General features: G+C 37.3%; 1 long non-coding RNA gene across 1 annotated transcript in view; it reads right to left on the reverse strand.

Moving 5' to 3' along the window:
* Positions 1–19,266, reverse strand: part of LOC129397593 (uncharacterized) — a 77,287-nt gene that overhangs the window by 24,707 nt on the left and 33,314 nt on the right. The window lies entirely within an intron of this gene.

Genomic DNA, 19,266 nt, shown 5'->3' on the forward strand with positions numbered 1-19,266 from the left:
AGACCTACTGTGAGGAGTGGCACGGGGGTTAATGCTAAATGATGAAACATTTGGCTAGGTCGAGGGCTGGAGGAAAGATGGAGGAAGAATGTTACAGGCTAAGGAGACAGCATGAGCAAAGCCCAGAGAGGAGAAAGAGCTGGATAATTCGTATTTCTGAATGCAGAGTACACTGTTGAAAAGATATAAAATATGACTTTAGAGCAGCAGGAAATGAGACTAGAGAGGAAGATAGTTCCCCCGACATAGAGGATGGTATATGGCATCTGAAGAAGATCAGAGTGTAATGTGCAGTCAATGAGGAGCCTTTGAAGGGTTAAACAGAAGGATAGCGTTGTCAAAATAGACATAGAGCTGGCTGTTGTGTGGAATTCAGATTTGAGACAGACGAGACTACTGGTAAAGGGGCCTGCAGTTACAGGCTATTATTGCAGTGTGGTTTGGAGATGGTGAGGGTGAAACCAGGGCAGAGGAGAGTTTCAGTGTGAAAACTCACACTAGAAAATAGAATGAGACGTTTAAGAGTGAAAATTGGATGGACATGGAGATTAAGTGAATTTGGCTTATATAGAAAAGGGAAAGATCAAGAATGACTCACAGCCTTCTGGACTGATTATATGCCAATGATTTCATCAAAAAGTAGAGGAAGCAAATTAAGAAAAATATGAGCTTTTTGGACACACTGAATTTAAAAGTAGGTCATATTGATATGAATGTACAGTGGGCAGTTAGCCATGTTATGCTTGGGCTTGGAAAAGATCTGGGTTGCAGTTATAGTATTATAAGCATACATGTATTAATGCATTAATAAAACATATGCTTACTATATTATAAGCACATATATATTAATAGGAGCTGAAGAAAACTGCCCAGGAAATACATGATACAACATGAACAGTGGGAACAGAATGGGAACTAAAGCACGGACAGATGAAGAAATGCCCAGGAGAGAAAAAATAACAGTTGAGAAATCCAAAGACTAGTGTTTTGGAAGCCAGGGGTTGGAAAGTTTAGAAGAGTGAGTGATTAACAAGATTGAATGTCACAGAGAAATTAGATAATATGAAGACTGAAAACTATGAGTTGATTTGGGAATTGGGATATCATAAATGACGTTTGTAAGAGTATTTTCAGAAGACTAGTTAAAAGCAGAAACTAAATTTCAATGCATTAAAGAGTGAATGAAAGAAGAGTGAAATCTTGAAACAAGAAGAATAGACTACTTTGATGGGAAGGGAGAGTTTGAATGAAAAAAGAGGTTGAAGAAAGCGATAACAAAAGGGTGGCACAGGATTAAGGGAGCTTTTTAAAGTTTTTAGGTGGAGGGAGACTTCAGCCCTTTTAGAGGTTGGAGTGATGATAGTAAAAATTTAGTGATATTTTAAAATAACTAAAATATTTTAAACACATTATATGTGGGGCACTGCACTAGATGTTTATATGCATCGTTTTATTTAATGCTTATGGCAATTTGACACATAATTATTTCTACAGAGGAAGGGACTGAAGTTAATAGAGATTAAGATAAACTGCTAATGATTAGAGAGTTAGTAAGCAGTGGAGGTAGAATCTGAGCTTAGCCAGCCAAACTTAAGGTTTTATTCCTGGTCACTACTCTGTAATGTTTCTAGAAGGGAAACAGACAATGAAGAGATGAGAGTAGAAGATGGTGAAAGAGCAGGTGAGACGGAATGAGGCCATGAGCACAGGTGAGATGGCCACCCTTAAGATGAAGGAGAGATGCAACATTCTCTGAGACTTAAGAGGGGATAAAAGGTAGAGTTTTAGATGTATTTGTTTGTATCTCTGGAGCAGAAAGAAAAGGATAAGTTTCTTTGTATCCCAATTTTGTCAATGAAGTGACGGAACGTTGTCCATGACTTAGAGTAAAGGCGTGGGTGTTGAGAGACTTGAGGAAAGTGATGAAGACCTGTAACAGATGTTTGAAGGAAAGGGAAGAAGGTAATTGACCAAGTTCAAGTGAAAGAGTAACAAATGGCCTTGAAATAAAATACTAATCAACATGGCTGTATTTCTATCAGCAGGACTAAGCTTCCTGGGTGTGAATAATGAGTAGGCAGTCAACTTTAGGAGGCCAAGGTGGAAGGATCACTTAAGCTCAGGAATTTGAGACTATCCTAGGCAACATGGCGAAATCCCATCTCTACAAAAAATATAAAAAATTAGCCAGGTGTTGTGATGCACACCTGTATTCCCAGCTACTTGAGAGACTGAAGTGGGAAGATCAATTGAGCTCTGGAGGTTGAGGCTGCAGTGAGCTATGATCGTGCTAGTGCACTCCAGCCTAGGCCACAGAGTGAAATCTTGTTTTAAATAAATAAAGTAAGTAAGTAAGTAAGTATGAGTGGGTAAACCTTTTCTTTAGTGAGCCAGAGAGGCTGTGTGGTCCATAAGGTCTCTGTTGCAACTAGTCAACTCTACCTTTGTGATGGAAAAGCTGTCATAGACAACATGTAAATGAATAAGCATGGCTGTGTTCTAATAAAACTTTATCCATGGACACTGAAAGCTACATTTCATATAATTTTCATGTGCCATAAAATATTATTCTTTTGAATTTTTTCAACTATTAAAAAATGTAAAAGCCACTCAGCGTGCAGGTTGTAGAAAAAGTGGTGGGCTTAACTTGACCATAGTTTGCTGACCCCTGGGTATATAGCACAGAAGTTGGGCTATATATTTGATATAGTGTTGGGGTTTTGCTTATCCAGAGTAGTAGACAGTACAAAAGAACAAAGAGTATTTGTGTGTCAGTCATTTGCCTATTGTACTTAGATCACTTCCTGTCCTTCCCTTGCTCTGTGAGGAATTACATTGTCCAGGTTCCCTAGCTCACTGGTTTTAGGTACATTTAGTCAATAGGGAGGCACTAGTGGAAGATGGTGATAGGGGAGCAAATGGTTGTGTAATTAAGTTATCATTTATTAGCCCCAAACCCACCCTTTTATAGTCTGCCCTGTTATGCTGAACTTCTGACTCCACAAACTCTACTTCTCCTTTGCCAAGAGACTCCTGTTAGGCTTTGTAAATAGGGAGTGCAAGGAGAAACCTGTAAGGCAGTAAAAGGGAGAGCAGCTGAGTTCTTTCCTATTTGCTTTCTGTTAGTGACAGCATGACCACAGCAATGATTTTTCATTCTAAAAGTGGCAGTTTCTTCAGGTAGCCATTGATTCTAAGTTCCAGGTTTTTTTGTTTATTATTTTTGTTTTAGACACTTCCAGAAACAGTCTCATCATCACACTTCATAAAGGATCCAGCACAAGCTGGTAAGCAGCCCCTCCTCAAAGATCTGAGTTCCAGCCCACAGGGACCTTTGCCTAGGCCCCTGAGGTTACAACAGCAGCTAGCTATTACCCATCTTCTCCCCCATTCATAGGACTGAATTTCAGCCCGGCATGACCCGTCTTCAAGTCCCTAGCTTCCAATACTCCTAACTTCTTTCTTTTCTTACTCTGGCCCTGGGGCTAGTGGTTGCTTTCTTCAGTTACTATCTCTGTACTGCCTCAGTGTCCCCTCTTTAGTATTTCAGTACTTCAATACCGTTATGTCCAATTGCCTATATTAAATTACCTCTGTTAAAAATAATTGGTATGGGTTCTCTTTTATTCTGACTGTACTCAGTTGCACATACCCCAGGGCTATTTTTTTCTCTTGTTCTGCTTTGATTGTTCTTTCTAGAAGCAGCTGTATCTTCTCCAGCTCTTTCTGCACATACCCTCCCCTCATAATACCAGCTCTGCCAAGCAACTCTCACCATGGTTTTACTTCTGTTCAGTAAGCTTTGACTTTTGGACTACAGGAATGCTACTCTTTCATGCTTTCTATCCCGCCCTGGGGGTGGTGGTGACTTCCTATTTTTGCTAACCTGAGCTGTGGCACCATCCCTTATTTGTATTTTAAACTCATCTATCACATGTCATTATATTAAACTCCATGTGTTTTAAATATCTAGTATGGCTTCTGCTTTCTTGACTGTACCCAGACTTATACACCAGTGAAAGCATAGCTTAGATGATCAGTCATGAGATTCGAGGTATAAATGAAAGAGAGAGACAAGAAGGGGTTTATTACATTGTGAGAACCTACAGAAATCACATTAATGACAATCTAATGGGGTCAAATAATAGTGTCTTGGGAATAAATAATAAGCAAGCTGCTGACAATGAAAGGTTTCAGTTAGAATGTGAGATATTTGAGGTCTTGTTTTAGAATAATAAAATATTATTTAATGGATTTTCTATCAATCTTATTTGAGAAAATTTTATTTTGAAGTGAGGAAACCAACTCAAGCAACTAGAGAAAACAGGAATAAAACTGCTTCTTTGCAAAGTCAATTTTAAATGAACATTAAAATTGTTATTTTCCAGCTTTCTCAAATTGTCAGTTAAAACATATTGAAAAGGAAACTGCTGCCTGCTTTTACCAGATGTTCTGCAAATATTCCGAATATTTTATACATATTAAGTCACTATGGAAAAGCAGTGCTGGACCTGAAAGGTATTTCTCTTGCCAATTTTTAAAACATTGAAAACAAATTTTATATGTCAAGATTATTATGATTAATTTTAATTAACTTTTTTAACAAATTATTATTTTTTAAAAATTTATCACAGGGTATCACTATGTACTAGTAGTAAACTCAGACACTATTACAAAATCAGAATTAATACTTCTGATAATTTATAATTTGAAATTCTGATTTTCTCATCCTTGAATAGGAAAGGCTTGTAGTAACTTTGCCTTGATTCTTAGATGACATAACACAAGTTATTTTGTTAAATGAAAGAATTTCATTTCTGAGTTTACTGAAGTGTTTGACCAACTGCATATTATTTTACATATCTTTATTTACCTCTCTGCAGCATCAGACAAATAGATGATCTGCTTTTCACTGAGCCTCCAGAGTACCACACTGTCTTGCTTTTTCCCCTACTTTTTAAATCTACATTCGAATTCCTTCTCTTTTCCCAAACCCATTCATATTGATGTGTCCCAGTTCACTGCTCTGGACCTTTCTCTCCTAGTTATACTTATTCACTAGAGAATCTCATTTAGCTTCTTGACTTTAAATGCCATCCACACACCTCACACCAACACAAACTACATCTTTATCCCATGCCTCCCTTTTGAACACTGCACTTGTTTACCAGGCTGGCTAGCTGGCATTTCCACTTACAGATCTAACTGATGTCTAAAGTGGAAACTGTCTAGAATAGAGCTCTTTATACCTGCTCCACCTGTAATCTACCCTACCTCCACTGATGGTAGCAACTTTCTCCTTTATATTCTTTGGCCCAAAAACTTCAGAATTATTCTTGAGTCCTGTCTTTTTCTTATGTTTCATTTCTAATCCATCAACATATCCTACTGACTGCCTTCAAAATACATCTAAAATTTGAGCACATTTCACCATCTCAATGTTTCCATCTTAGTCTCAGTCACCATGATTCTTTATCTAGATTACTTCAGAAGCCTCCTACCAGGACTCCGTGTTTCTAACCTTGCCCTCACCCCATCTTTATAGTTTTTTTTTTCTCAATACAGCAGCCAAAGTGATACTTTTTAAATTAGATAATGTCATTCTTCTGCTCAAACTTTCCAGTGGCTTCCTGCTATGGTCTGAATGTTTGTGTCCCCCCCATAATTCATATGTTGAAATCCTAACTACCAAGGTGATGATAGCAGAAAGTGGGACCTTTGGGAGATGATTAGGTCATAGGAGTGGAGCCCACATAGATGGGAATAGTGCCCTTATGAAAAAGACCCCTCATCCCTTCTACCATGTGAGGACACAGAGAGAAGGCACCAGTTAGGAACCAGAAAGTGGGCTCTCACATATTTAATTGGCTGTTGCCTTGATCTTCCACTTTTCAGCCTCCAGAACTGTAATAAATTTCTCTTGTCTATAAGCCACCCAGTCTATGGTATTTTGTTATTGCAATCCAAATGGACTAAGACACTTCCCATTCCCCTTATAGTTAAAGCTGAAGTCCTTACCATGGTCTGAGGGTGGTACAACTTCTGCCTCCTCCCATCACTTTCTGACTGCTGCTTCTCTCCCCCTTGTTCACTCCTTTCCAGCTACCCACCACCTTGCTGTTCCTGTTTTCCCAAACTATCCACTGAGGTGCTGACATGGTTTGGCCGTTTCCCCACCCAAATCTCATCTTGAATTGTAGCTCCCATAATTCCTACGTGTTGTGGGAGGGACCCACTGGAAGTTAATTGAATCATGGGAGTGGTTTCCCCATACTGTTCTCGTAGTAGTGAATAAGTCTCACAAGATCTGATGGTTTTGTAAGGGGGGTGGGGGGTTGCTTGCACAAGCTCTCTCTCTTGCCTACCACCATGTAAGACTTGCCGTTCACCTTCTGCCATGACTGTGAGACCTCCCCAGCCACATGGCACTGTGAGTCCATTAAACCTCTTTCTCTTTATAAATTACTCAGTCTTGGGTACATCTTTATCATCAGCATGAAAATGGAGTAATACAGATGCCCTAGAATGACAGAACAAACTCACAAAGGTATTGAAAGACATCTTAAAATTTTAAAGGAAAAACAAGCAATACCTGACATCTGCCAGACACCATATGAACTACTAGCTTGAGACAGCTCACAGCTCAGCAGTAGATTGTGCTCTATTCTTTTCGATGAGGTCAAACCCTTGTGAAGTTGAATTTGGGGTAGTTTTTGTGGTAAAAGTCTTACACCTCACAAAACTAGTGAGGAATAAGAAATTATGATGTTAATGTTTACCTAACTTTAAGATTTGAGAAGCTACTGAGTTCTCAATAGGCATACATGTTCCATTCATAAATAATTGTGGTAATTTATAAATAAAATAAAAATATTCATTTTCTTACAATATATGTGTTTTAGTTTTTCAACTGACTACTAAAGTATTTGGGAAGAAAATTCATGTTGATTGGGACTAACTACTTAATGAATAAAACTGTTTATTTTGGTTTAAAGACACTGTGAGCTTCATGAATCTAAAAAGTTTGGGACATCTGCTTTGGTCATTCTCTGGCTTTAGGGCCTTTACACTCTGTTCTGTATTCCTAAAAAGCTCTTTTCTCACACACCTGCATGGCTAACTTCATCACCTCCTTTGAGTCTCTGCTCAAATGTCACTTCACAATGAGGCTGACTGTGAGAACTCTATTTAAAATGACAATCAGCTTCTTACCTCCATCTTGGCACTTGTGATTTTACATAACTCATTCTATTTTATTTTTCACCCCATATCACACATCACTTCAAGCAAACTTAAAATTCTTTAATGTTCATTGTTATTCCCATTGGAATACAAGGAAGAATTTGTCTGCTTTGTTTCCTGATATATTTCAAATGCCTAGAGTATGCCTGGACCATAGTTAGTATTCAATAAGTATTAGTGGAAGGAATATATTTATTTCCCAATCTACAAAAATAGACACTCAAAAAAAGCAAAAATATAAACAGAAGAGATCTATTATCTTAGGATACTCATTCAAAATTTCACATGCTTTTTAATGTTTAGATGAGACAAGAGGATATTTCCTTGAATCCCAGGATAAGGATTGATTCTCACCTATGTAACCATAAAATGAAGTACATCTTTCTTTAAAAAAAGAACAAATAAAAACCTCTTTGTGTTCTCTTAGCTTTGTCATTCAGGAGGGCAAAAAATAATGGGAAAATGATAGGAGGGGTAATAAGATTATAAATAATGAGTGGGAATCATGTCACTATTATAAGAGTTTTCTTAAGTATACTAGATATACTAACTGATTTTCAATAACGTACAAGCTGCATATTAAAAACTGTGTGATAGGTAAAGACCCAGACCCTATCCTTGAAAAGTACATAATTGTGTATATACACAGCTACTAATATAAATGGGAAGTTGTTAGTGACTTGACACCAATATAGACAGAGTGTAATGGGGATTAAGGAGAAACAGGAGGAAAGAAGAATTTGGAAAACTTCAAGGAGAATTTAAGTAAGCTTTTAAACAAGGTTTAGAATTAGAAATGCACAGATTGTGGGGTAGGAGGGAGAATGGATCTTCCAGCAAAAAAGAGGAGAAATATTTTTAAAGTAATTAGAAGGATAAAATAAAGTAAGTCTTGTTTGGCCAGTTGTGAGTAGATGTATATAGCAGTCACTATCCATAAATATAAATATGTAAATTTGCCTTCATTTATTTGAAGGGCCATTTTGAATCATTTTATAATATTCTCATTTTTTTAGTACTTATGTCAGTCTTGAGCTTCTTTGCCCCTAAAGTCATTCCCTGTCCTCCTGCTTCGACTGCAATGCAGGAGGACTGACTCCAGCCAGCCAGGCTGTAAATAATTCTTAGGCTCCTGCATCAACTGACTTCTGCCCAGGTTTAGCCATTAGCAGGTACAAGCAGAAGAATGAGACTAACAGGTAAGAGTACTCACCCTTCTCTGTCTGTCTGGAATACTAATCTATGGTAGCAAGTGTGTTTCCATTGTGGTTTCCTTGTTTTCAGGCCCTCTAGGCAGGCCTACGTGGTTCCAGCTTCCATGGGGTGATGCATTATTGCCTAGGTTAGAACTACTTCCTGTTTTTGTCTGTTCACTCTAGGCTTATAAGGGGGTTCCTATTTTTTGATATTTGGATTGCCTCACCATCTCCTTTAAGTTTGCAACTCTCCTATCACCCATAAAATCAATCCCTTGCTTTAAATTGTTTCCATCACAAATAATTGAAGTGCTTTCCATTTTGCTGACTATAACTGACCCTGACTGATTCAGTAATTATTACAGTATCTGTTATGGGCTAAGTTGTGTCACCCCCAAAATTCATGTTGAAGACCTAACCCTTAGTACCTCAGAATGTGACTATATTGGGAGGTAGGCCCTTGATGAGGTAAAACAGGTAAGATAAATTCATATCAATGGTCCTAGTCCAATATGACTGGTATCCCTATAGAAAGAGGAGGTTAGGACAAACACACACACAGGGTGAAGACCACATGAAAATAAAGAGGAGAGTTGGCCACCTATAACCCAACGAGAGGCCTCAGAAGGAAATTTTCCATGTTAGCAAAGTGTATTTTCTGTATTCTAATTTAATCAGAATTTGTCTACATGTAATCTGTTGAATGTGATACTCAGAAAGACATACCACTGCATGTAGCCACTAAAAAGCCATGGATTCTTCTAATTTATGGGACAATCTGCTTAAATATACCCAGGAGAGGTGTAGCAGAAAAAGAAAAGTATTATAATAATAGTGATTAGCCTTTCATAATTATTTTTAAATGCACGTACATCCACCTGAAAGAAGAGATTTAGAATATTTGACTTAGAAGAGGAGATAACTAAGGTGAAAGAAGAGAAAGAAAAATAGCTATTCCAAAAAACTGAGGAAGAACTTCTCACTGACACATTTGAAGAAGCCAGAATTACCCTGATACCAAAATCTGGCAAAGACATAACAAAAAAAGAAAACTACAAGCCATATCCCTAATGAGCACAGACACAAATATCCTCAACAAAATACTAGCAAACTGAATCGAGCAGCACATCAAAAAGTTAATTCACTGTGATCAAGTAGCCCTTATTTTTGGAATGCAAGGTTGGTTTTATATATGTAAGTGGATAAATGTAATTCAACACATAAACAGAATTAAAAATAAAACCATATGACCATCTCAATATGTGCAGAAAAAACCTTCAATGAAATCCAACATCCCCTCATTATAAGAACCCTCAACAGATTATGAATTAAAAGAACATACCTCAAAATAATAAGAGCCGTCTATGATAAATGCATAGCCAAAATCATACTGAATAATCAACACCTGGAAGCATTCCTCTTGAGCAGTGGACCTAGACAAGGATACCTACTCTCACCATTCCTATTCAACACAGTGCTGGAAGTCCTATCCAGGGAAAATCAGGCAAGAGAATGAAATAAAAGCCATCCAAATAGGAAAGAAGACCCTGAAGACTCTGCCAAAAGGCTGCTAGAGTTAATAAGTGACTTCGGTAAAGTTTCAGGATACCAAAATCAGTAGCATTTCTATACAACAAAAATAGTCAAACTAAAAGCCAAGTTGAGAACACAATCCTATTTACAATAGCCACATATAAATAAAATATATTGGAGTACATCCAACCAAGGAAATACATAAGATGTACTTCCTAAAAAGAAATCATAGAGGACACAAACAAATAAAAAAAAAAGTCCATGTTAATGGATTGGAGCATTAAAATGACCAGACTACCCAAAGCAATCTACAGATTCAACACTATTCTGATCAAATGACCAGTGTCATTTTCCACAGAACTAGGGGGAAAAAAGGCCAAATAGTAACAATTCTAAGCAAAAAGAACAAAACCAGAGACAGGCTGGGTGTTGTGGCTCACGCCTGTAATCCCAGCACTTCGGGAGATCAAGGCGGGTGGATCACTTGAGGTCAGGAGTTCAATACCATCTTGGCCACCATGGTGAAACCCTGTTTCTACTTTAAAATGTACAAAAATTAGCTGGGTGTGGTGGTGTGCACCTGTAGTCCCCACTACTCAGGAGGCTGGGACAGGAGAATCTCTCAAACCCAGGAGGCGGAGGTTGCAGTGAGCCAAGATCATGCAATTCCACTCCAGCCTGGGAGACAAAGCAAGACTCTGTCTCAAACAGTAACAACAACAACAGCAAAAAGAACAAAGTCAGAGGCATCACATTACCCAACTTCAAACTATACTATGAGGTTACGGTAGTTAAAACAGCATGGTACTGGTTAAAAACAAAACAAAACAAAAAACGGCACAAAAGAACAGGATAGAGAACCAAGAATTAAAGCCATACACAGACAACCATCTGATCTTCAACAAAGTTGACAAAAATAATAAGCAATGAGCAAAGACCTCCCTACTCAATAAATGGTGCTGGGATAGCTGGCTATCCATATGCAGAAGAATGAAACCAGACCCCTACCTATCACCATATATACTCAAGATGGATTAAAGACTTAAACATAAGACCTCAAGCTGTTAAAATCATGGAGGAAATCTAGGAAACACCTTTCTCAGCATCAGCCTTGGCAAATAATTTATAATTACGTCCTCAAAAGCAATTGCAACAAAAACAAAAATTGAGAAATGATATCTACTAACAATTTAACTAAATAGCTTCTGCACAGCAAAAGAAACTATCAAAAGAATAAATAGACAACCTAAAGAATGGGGGAAAATTTTGCAAACTTTGTATCCAACAAAGGTCTAATATCAAGAATCTACAAGGAACATAGGCAAAAAACACACAACCCCTTACAAAGTGGACAAAGGACATGAACAGACACTTCTCAAAATAAAACATACACGCAGCCAACATGCATATGAAAAAAAGTTCAACGTCACTAATTATTAGGGAAATGCAAATCAAAACTACAATGAGACACCATCTCTTACCAGTTAGAGTGGGTATTACTAAAAAGTCAAAAAATAACGATGTTGGAGATGCTGCGGAGAAAAGGGAACACATATACACTGCTGGTGGGAATGTAAATTAGTTCAGCCACATGGAGAGTAGTTTGGAGATTTCTGAAAGAACTAAAAATAGAACAATCATTTCACCCAGCATCCCCATTATTGGGTATATATCCAAAAGAAAATAAATCATTCTACCAAAAAGACACATGCACCCGTATGTTCAAGACAACACTATTCACAATAGCAAAGATATGGAATCAACCCAGATGCCTATCAAAGGTGGATTGTATACAGAAAATGTGGTACATATACACCATGAAATACTATGCAGCCATAAAAAGGAACAAAATCACATCCTTTGCAGCAGTATGGATGCAGCTAGAGGCTATTATCATAAGCAAATTCATGTGGAAACAGAAAATCTAATACCACTTGTTCTCACTTTTAAGTGAGAGCTAAACATTGCATACATACAGCCATAAAGAGGGTAACAACACACACTAAGGACTACAAGAGGGCAAAGGTTAACTAGAAGGCCAAGGGCTGAAAAACTACCTATTGGGTACTATACTCACTACTAGAATGATGGGTTCAATTGTACTCCAAACCTCAGAATCATGCAATATACCATTGTATAAAATATACCATTGTAATACAATGTATTACAGTGTATACAATATACCACCGTATACCATTGTAAAAAACCTGCGCTTGTACTTCCTGAATCTAAAATAAAAGTTGAAAAGCTGGAAAAAAGAAAAATAGCAAGAAAAACAGAAGTAAAACAGTCAGCTTTCCACTTGCAGTTATACTTGATCTTAGCCATGTGTTCCTTTCTAAAAGGTAGTACAATTTGGTATTTGTTTACCTTTATTTCCTCAGTTTTTGTCTGACTTACCCACTAGAACCTCACTAAGGCAAGCACTATGTCTGTCTAGAGGAATTGTATTCCAGAAGCTAGCCCAGCAACTATTAAATAGTTGATATTCAGTCAGTATTTTTTGAATGAATGAAAGAAGAAACAAGAAGAGCAAAAATATAGATTATTATTATTGTGCATCATTCACTACTGAGATTATAAAATGCATAAAGCAATCCCTTCCCATCAGGTATCTTACACTGTAATCAGAGAAAAAAGAATACAAGATGTAAAAAGGAATTAAGAGTGCTGAATGAAGAGACATTGCATGCCTCAGAAGTTCAGAGGAAGAGCAAAGAGTACTGACAGATGGAATTACTAAGGATACCTATAGCTAGCCAACAAAAAGAGAAAAGAAAAACATTGGGATTCTTCATCATCATCAACCTCTGAATGTTTTCCATGCTGCAAAAACCATCAGAGTTTCTCTAATATGCTATTTCATGTCAAACCCTAGCTGTCGCAGTGAAAGAATTATGCTTTCAACACTCCGTGAAACCAGGGGTCGGCAGGAAGTCTACCAGTCACATCAGTGATGACCACCTGCAAGACCCTCTAGGATATCACTGAATCCCTGGCCTCTGTGGGTCTATTAGCCCATCTGATGAAAAGGAGGAATCTCAGGGCACCTGGTGCTCTGATGTATGCTACTCCTGTCCCCTCAGGCTGACTGGAGTGCCCATCTGCCTTAGTTTTCAACAACTGCAAAGAAGCCCAGCATGCAGGGAATGACATATCTACTGGGTAAGGGGGACTGTCAATTCTTAAAATGTTTGTCAGTTACTACAACTGCCTCCAAGGGTCTTTTTCATGCACCGTGGTAATTTTTATGCACCGTGGCAAAATATTTTCAACCTAAGTCCAAACATTTGGCAACTTCCTACACAGCATAATTCAGTATCATTAAGTATGATGATTTTCTAATTTTATCTATATTTTTAGATGATTATCACAGACTTTTCATTTCTGTTTGCTGCTTTTTGCTACATTTTCAGCTGATAAAGCATTAGGCCAATACATATGTCTCCTAGTATTGAGATTATTCATTATTAATAAACATTTTCGGTAAATATGTATTAGAATAACAAATATACAATGAGTTCAGTATGTATACTTCCATGTAATGTATGTGGCTCTATCAATATAACAATTCTAACAACAGTAGCTGTGGGGAGGACACCAGTAACTCATTTCATCATTTTAAATCATACTTAATTATTTGTCCTTTTTTTTTTTTTTTTTTTTGAGACAAGAGTTTCACCCTGTCATCCAGGCTGGAGTGCAATGGCACAATCTCAGCTCCTGCAACCTCCATCTCCCTGGTTCAAGCGATTCTCCTGCCTCAGCCTTCCGAGTAGCTGGGGTTACAGGCACACACCACCACGCCCAGCTTTTATTTATTTTTTTTGTATCTTTAGTAGAGACAGGGTTTCACCATGTTGGCCAGGCTGGTCTAGAACTCCTGACCTCGTGATCCCCCCACCTCGGCCTCCTAAAGTGCTGGGATTACAGGCATGAGCCACCACACCTGGCTGGCCAATTCATTTCATTCTAAACACTTCGGCAAGAAAACACAGAAATTGATATATAGATCTTGCTTTGTGCTATAAAACATATTTTTCTGCCATTTGTCATCTCTGCAAAATTAAATTTACATGTTTCCCCTACGCTGAATAAAAATTGGTAAAATGATGGACTCTAGTCTACTGAAGAATAGTTTGTCCATGTATGATTTAACTGTTTTGGTGGATTCAGAAAATTTCCAGGGTTGCCCTAGAAATTTATCTTCCAGTGCTGCCTAATTATCAGAAACAAAGTAGTAAATATTCAAAAATATTCAGCATTTAGCTGAACTGTTTTGATGTCTATTTTAGGATATCCTTTAAAAATTCTAATTGTTCCATCAGAACCCTAAAGCGGAGTCTAGATTTATTTGTGCTTCCAATAGGAATGGTGACCTCTGGAACAGTCACCTGAAGATCACCTGAGAGTTTCAGGATGACTATATGGTGATGCAAATGCCAAACACATGTTCTGTTTTCCCTAAAACCTGACAAACCCTGAAAGTTGGTTGGGCTGTCCAACTGTCTACCAATAAGTAATACCTATTAAATGGTTCTACATGCCTGGCATGATGTTAATAATGGGTGACCAAGATAGACAGGGTGCTGCCTTCATGGGGCTTACATTCTGAACAATTAATTCAAATGTAAGAAATGTAAGAAAACAGAAGAACAAGGTTCAACAGGGAACTATAGCAGGGTGATTTAACTACAGTTAAAGGCTCAAGAAAGGTTTATTTGAGGAAGGAAAATGAGCTGAAGATACTTTGGAAAATATATAGTAGAAGGAGGAACATCCAAAAGGTAAGTCAGCATATGGTTTAAGCCTACTGGAACAAATTAACAAGCATGCGGCTGTTTATCAGTAGACAGTGGATTGTGTCCAGATCATCTAACTGAGAGAACAGAACTCTATCATTCTTTAGAAACGAATACAAAATAGAAGTCTCTGTTCCACCCATGACCACTTTTTTGCAAATTATCTAGGACTAGAATGAGACACATTGGTAACTCAGGTGACAGAGTCTACACCTAGATCTGGACTTCATGGTAACATTCACCTTTAGTGACAGAATATTACATACGCAATAGAAGAAAAGACTACCACCATCCTGCTCCCAAAACAGCAGGTCTCTCTCAAAATGCCATCACAACCTGTCTCGTCATTACCTGAATGAAAGTTGGCAACCCTAATTTGCACATTACCTTTCAGGGTCATTAACAATTTTTAAATAACACTATCGAAATGATTGCTTCTTGAACACAATTTTTCTTTCATTAACTTAAAATAAATATCAAGTTTCATTAGACAATATATTTAAAAAATCTTTAAGTTTTAAGGAGGAGTTTCTTTAGAGGTTGCCTAAATTTTGCCATTGGAAAAAAAAAAAAAAGCCAGAGAGGTGATTTGACTTGCTAAAGATCATAAAGCTAGAGTCAGAGCTGGAACTAAAATTCTAATTCTTATTCTAACGTAGTTTTCATGATTACATATAGATATTTGTTATCTATATATTTTTTCTCTCAAGCATATGGGATAATGACTGGATGTAGACCAACAGCCATATTCAGGAAATAACTACTGGTCAACTTATTAATTAGGATTCTATTATGTGACAACTGTAATTTTATAAAATAGAATGAGATCTTAATATTAATAATAGTAATAGTGTGGGTTTGAGTCACAATTTGCAGTGATTATAAGCAATGACTATAAGAAACTAGAGAGCAAACTCTGACAGCAAAAGATGTTTAAATATGGCTTTAGTAATGACCCAGTGACAATAACCCCAATTTTCCCAATTCAGTTTGACCTCCATGCTCTGTAGCTTCTTTATTCATTTTGTTGACATATGCAAACAACATTACACACAAGAAGTGCAAGGAAACCTTTCCATCACATTGCCTTAACACACTTGTTCTGCAAAGTATGTGCAGGCATTTCACAGAAAACCCACTAGAAAAATACTCTGCTGGAACACTTTACTAAAGGCAAATTCGATGCTCAAGAAAAGGCCACAGCCACTGATTCTTGCATGTGGCAGTACTCTGTCCCCCATCCTTTTCACAGAGCATCTGCATGCTCTGGGTCTCGTGCAAGGGACATGATCAAAACAACCTTTTTTTCTTCTACATCCCTTCTCTTCCATCCAGGTAAGAAGCTGTAGAGTTACACGGTAGATAATAAGTGGATGGAATCAAGAAATGACATCTTCCATCTGCCGGAGTGGCTATTTTGCTCACTTAGTCAGCAACAATGAACCATAGTCTGCCTTGAAAATGATACACATTCCCCTCCCCATCTCCAACATACACACACACATACACACATTCCAAGGAAAGGTTTAACGCTTTTTTTTTTCCTCTCTCTCTCAAAAAAAAAAAAAGATAGGGGTGGGCAAGAATGAGCATCTTTCACATTCTGCATTTTCAGAGTAAGTATCCAATGCAACTTGCCATGATAACTAAATTTATTATTAACTGGGTATTTCATGATGTTAGTGACAATATGTTAATGTGATTTTTCACGTCCTCCTGCAGTGAACAGATGGCTCCTTTTACTTTACTTTCCACATCAAGTGTGATTATTTCTTGGTGCCAAAAGCCACCTGCCGCTCCTCGGTCTCCAGTCTAATTTTTTATGTTGGTAAAACACAGCAGGACTTGTTATCAGTTGGATGGCGTCTTAATAAAAGGAGACACGCCAACATATTGACATCATGTTCAAGGGGAAATTTCAGCCCCTTCAAACCCTTAGCCCCCTTTTCCCACCTCCTTTCAAAAAGTGAGGAAAGAAAACAAAAAAATAACAAATAAAAAATAAATGCAAAGATCCCATCAGTTTCAAGATGTTTGATTACAATTATTGGGCCTAGAGCCAAGATGCTGATTTGGTCTCCCTTTGTTCCTAAACCCAAGCACCTCACTCAGGGCTCTGATCTTTCATCCTGTGTAATGATAATTAGCTGTAACATATTCCAAAGTCAAATGTAAGCAGGAATACATTAACATTGAGATCAGTGTCAGGGCAATTTTCACTGAGAAAATGACAAAGAACACACACACACACACATACACACACAATCAATCAAACATTTCAAGATTCAAATATTCATAAAATCACTTCCAGATCCGTGAATATTAAACTCATTGGCTTGTCTGTCATGTAATGCTTACCTAAAATGCCAAGGGCTCCTAATGTGAATGCGGTGGCTCCCACGGCCCATGCATAACAGAGAAAACATGAGTAATAAACCACGGTAGCTTGCTTTAATTTTTCCTTTCTTCATTAGAACAAAGAGGGATAGTACGTTAGGTGATTTGTGATCCAAGAAGAGGTCTTCCAGGCGATTGGATGGTATAGCTCTCAACAGCTGGTCCAGCACATTTGGGAACAGCATGTAGAAAAATGCATCAGTGTTTTGAAGATTACCAACTGTGATGATGCATTGGTTATGACACGGTCTAAAAAAGTCAAATTTGCTAGCCACAAACTATATAAATGAATGCTCTTACCATCAGGTTGCACACTCTCAAATTCATGACTAAGATAAGTCCAAATTCGGTGAAATCTAAACTTTCCACTGATTCCCACTCTCGAGATTGAAAAGAGTGGCAGCATTCTTAGATGTCTGCAATTTCTAAGAGCCAAGGCATTAAACAGGCAGCTGGTTTCCTAGAATTTAAAAAGTTTATAAAAAGCAGAAGAAAATGCTTATAATGAAAGTACAACCATCTTAATAAAAATCATTCATAATTAATGGTTTTCTTGGGATGAACAACTATAACTAGATTGTTCTGCCACACAGTCTCTCAAATTGATGTAAACGTAACAGCGACTTTTTTATTCCATTCACTCAACTGTCCCTCCAAACAAAAAAGCCTGTATGAAATAGGTCTCTTTGCACTGTTTTGCAGCTTGATCAGCTTGTATTTACATCACACTTTCCTAACATTTTATTATGAAAATTTGAAAACATATAGAAAGTTGAAAAAACTTTTATCAACATCGTATCTACCACACAGATTATATAATTATCATTTTATTATACTACTTTTATCATATCTTTCTATCTATACAATCCTCTGTCTCTTCATCAATCCATCTTATTATATCAGATTGAAAATGAGGCCTGGTGCGGTGGCTGATGCCTATAATCCCAGCTCATTGGGAAGCTGAGGCGGGCAGATCACTTAAGGTCAGGAGTTCAAAACCAGCCTGGCCAACATGGTGAAACCCCATCTCTACTTAAAATACAAAATTTAGCCAGGTGTGGTGGCAGGCCCCTGTAATCCCAGCTACTCCAGAGGCTAAGGCAGGAGAACTGCTTGAACTCTGGAGGCGGAAGTGAGCTGAGATCGTGCCACTGCACTCCAGCCTGGGCGACAGAACTAGACTCTGTCTCAAAAAAAAAAAAAAAAAAGAAAGAAAGAAAGAAGAAGAGAAAAAGAAAAATGAATAACCAATAGCCTATCCAGCAAGCAAAATTAAATTTATCTTGACTTTACGATGATTGCTTAATAAAGTGAGGGCCATATTTAGTGGTGTTCATTAATCCATCCAACAAATGCTACTTGAATTCCTGCTTTGAGTGTAAGTGCTGAAAATACAGGATTGAATTAAATAACCAAGGTCCCTGACTTCATTGAACTTACAATTTAGTGTGCTTAACAGGAAAAAAATAATTAAACAAGTGGCTCTCTAAAACATGCACAGGAAAATATGTCATTAAGATAAGTACGTTAAGCTGGTACTGTTCTTAACTTAAAGGTTATAATAAGGGCAGTAAGAATGTTTGATGCACCACTATATCATGGCTTATAATGAAATCCATAGATAGCAACCTCTCAAAACATATTCACCATGTTACTGATTGAATGAGTAAATTTTAAATGTTACAATGTGAACACTACTTAAAACCTTCAATACTAAGTAGCTGCACTTTAGAAGAGTAGCCTTGAAGGTAAATGAATAATATACAAAGTCAAGTATGTTAACAACTCTATTTTTAACAATCCCATAATAAAAGACTTTTTGAAGAAAATCCCCTCATATATTTTTGTTGTTTGAACTATTCTGAATAGTATGTTCACCATTAAAGCATTTATGATTTTGTGGAATATAATACAAATGAAATAACAATTTTCTTGTAAAATTGAATGGCTTCACAAATAAAGTAGTGCCAACAAAGATTTCAGAAGTGCTTAAATCCTACATTAGAATATAAAGAAGCTATTATAGACAACAAAAGTTTTAGTTGGTTTTGTTTTGTTTTGTTTTTGAAATAAAGAAGATAGTGGACTTCATTTAA

This window comes from Pan paniscus, chromosome 3 (genome assembly GCF_029289425.2).
Source record: "Pan paniscus chromosome 3, NHGRI_mPanPan1-v2.0_pri, whole genome shotgun sequence".
Classification (NCBI taxonomy): domain Eukaryota; kingdom Metazoa; phylum Chordata; class Mammalia; order Primates; family Hominidae; genus Pan; species Pan paniscus.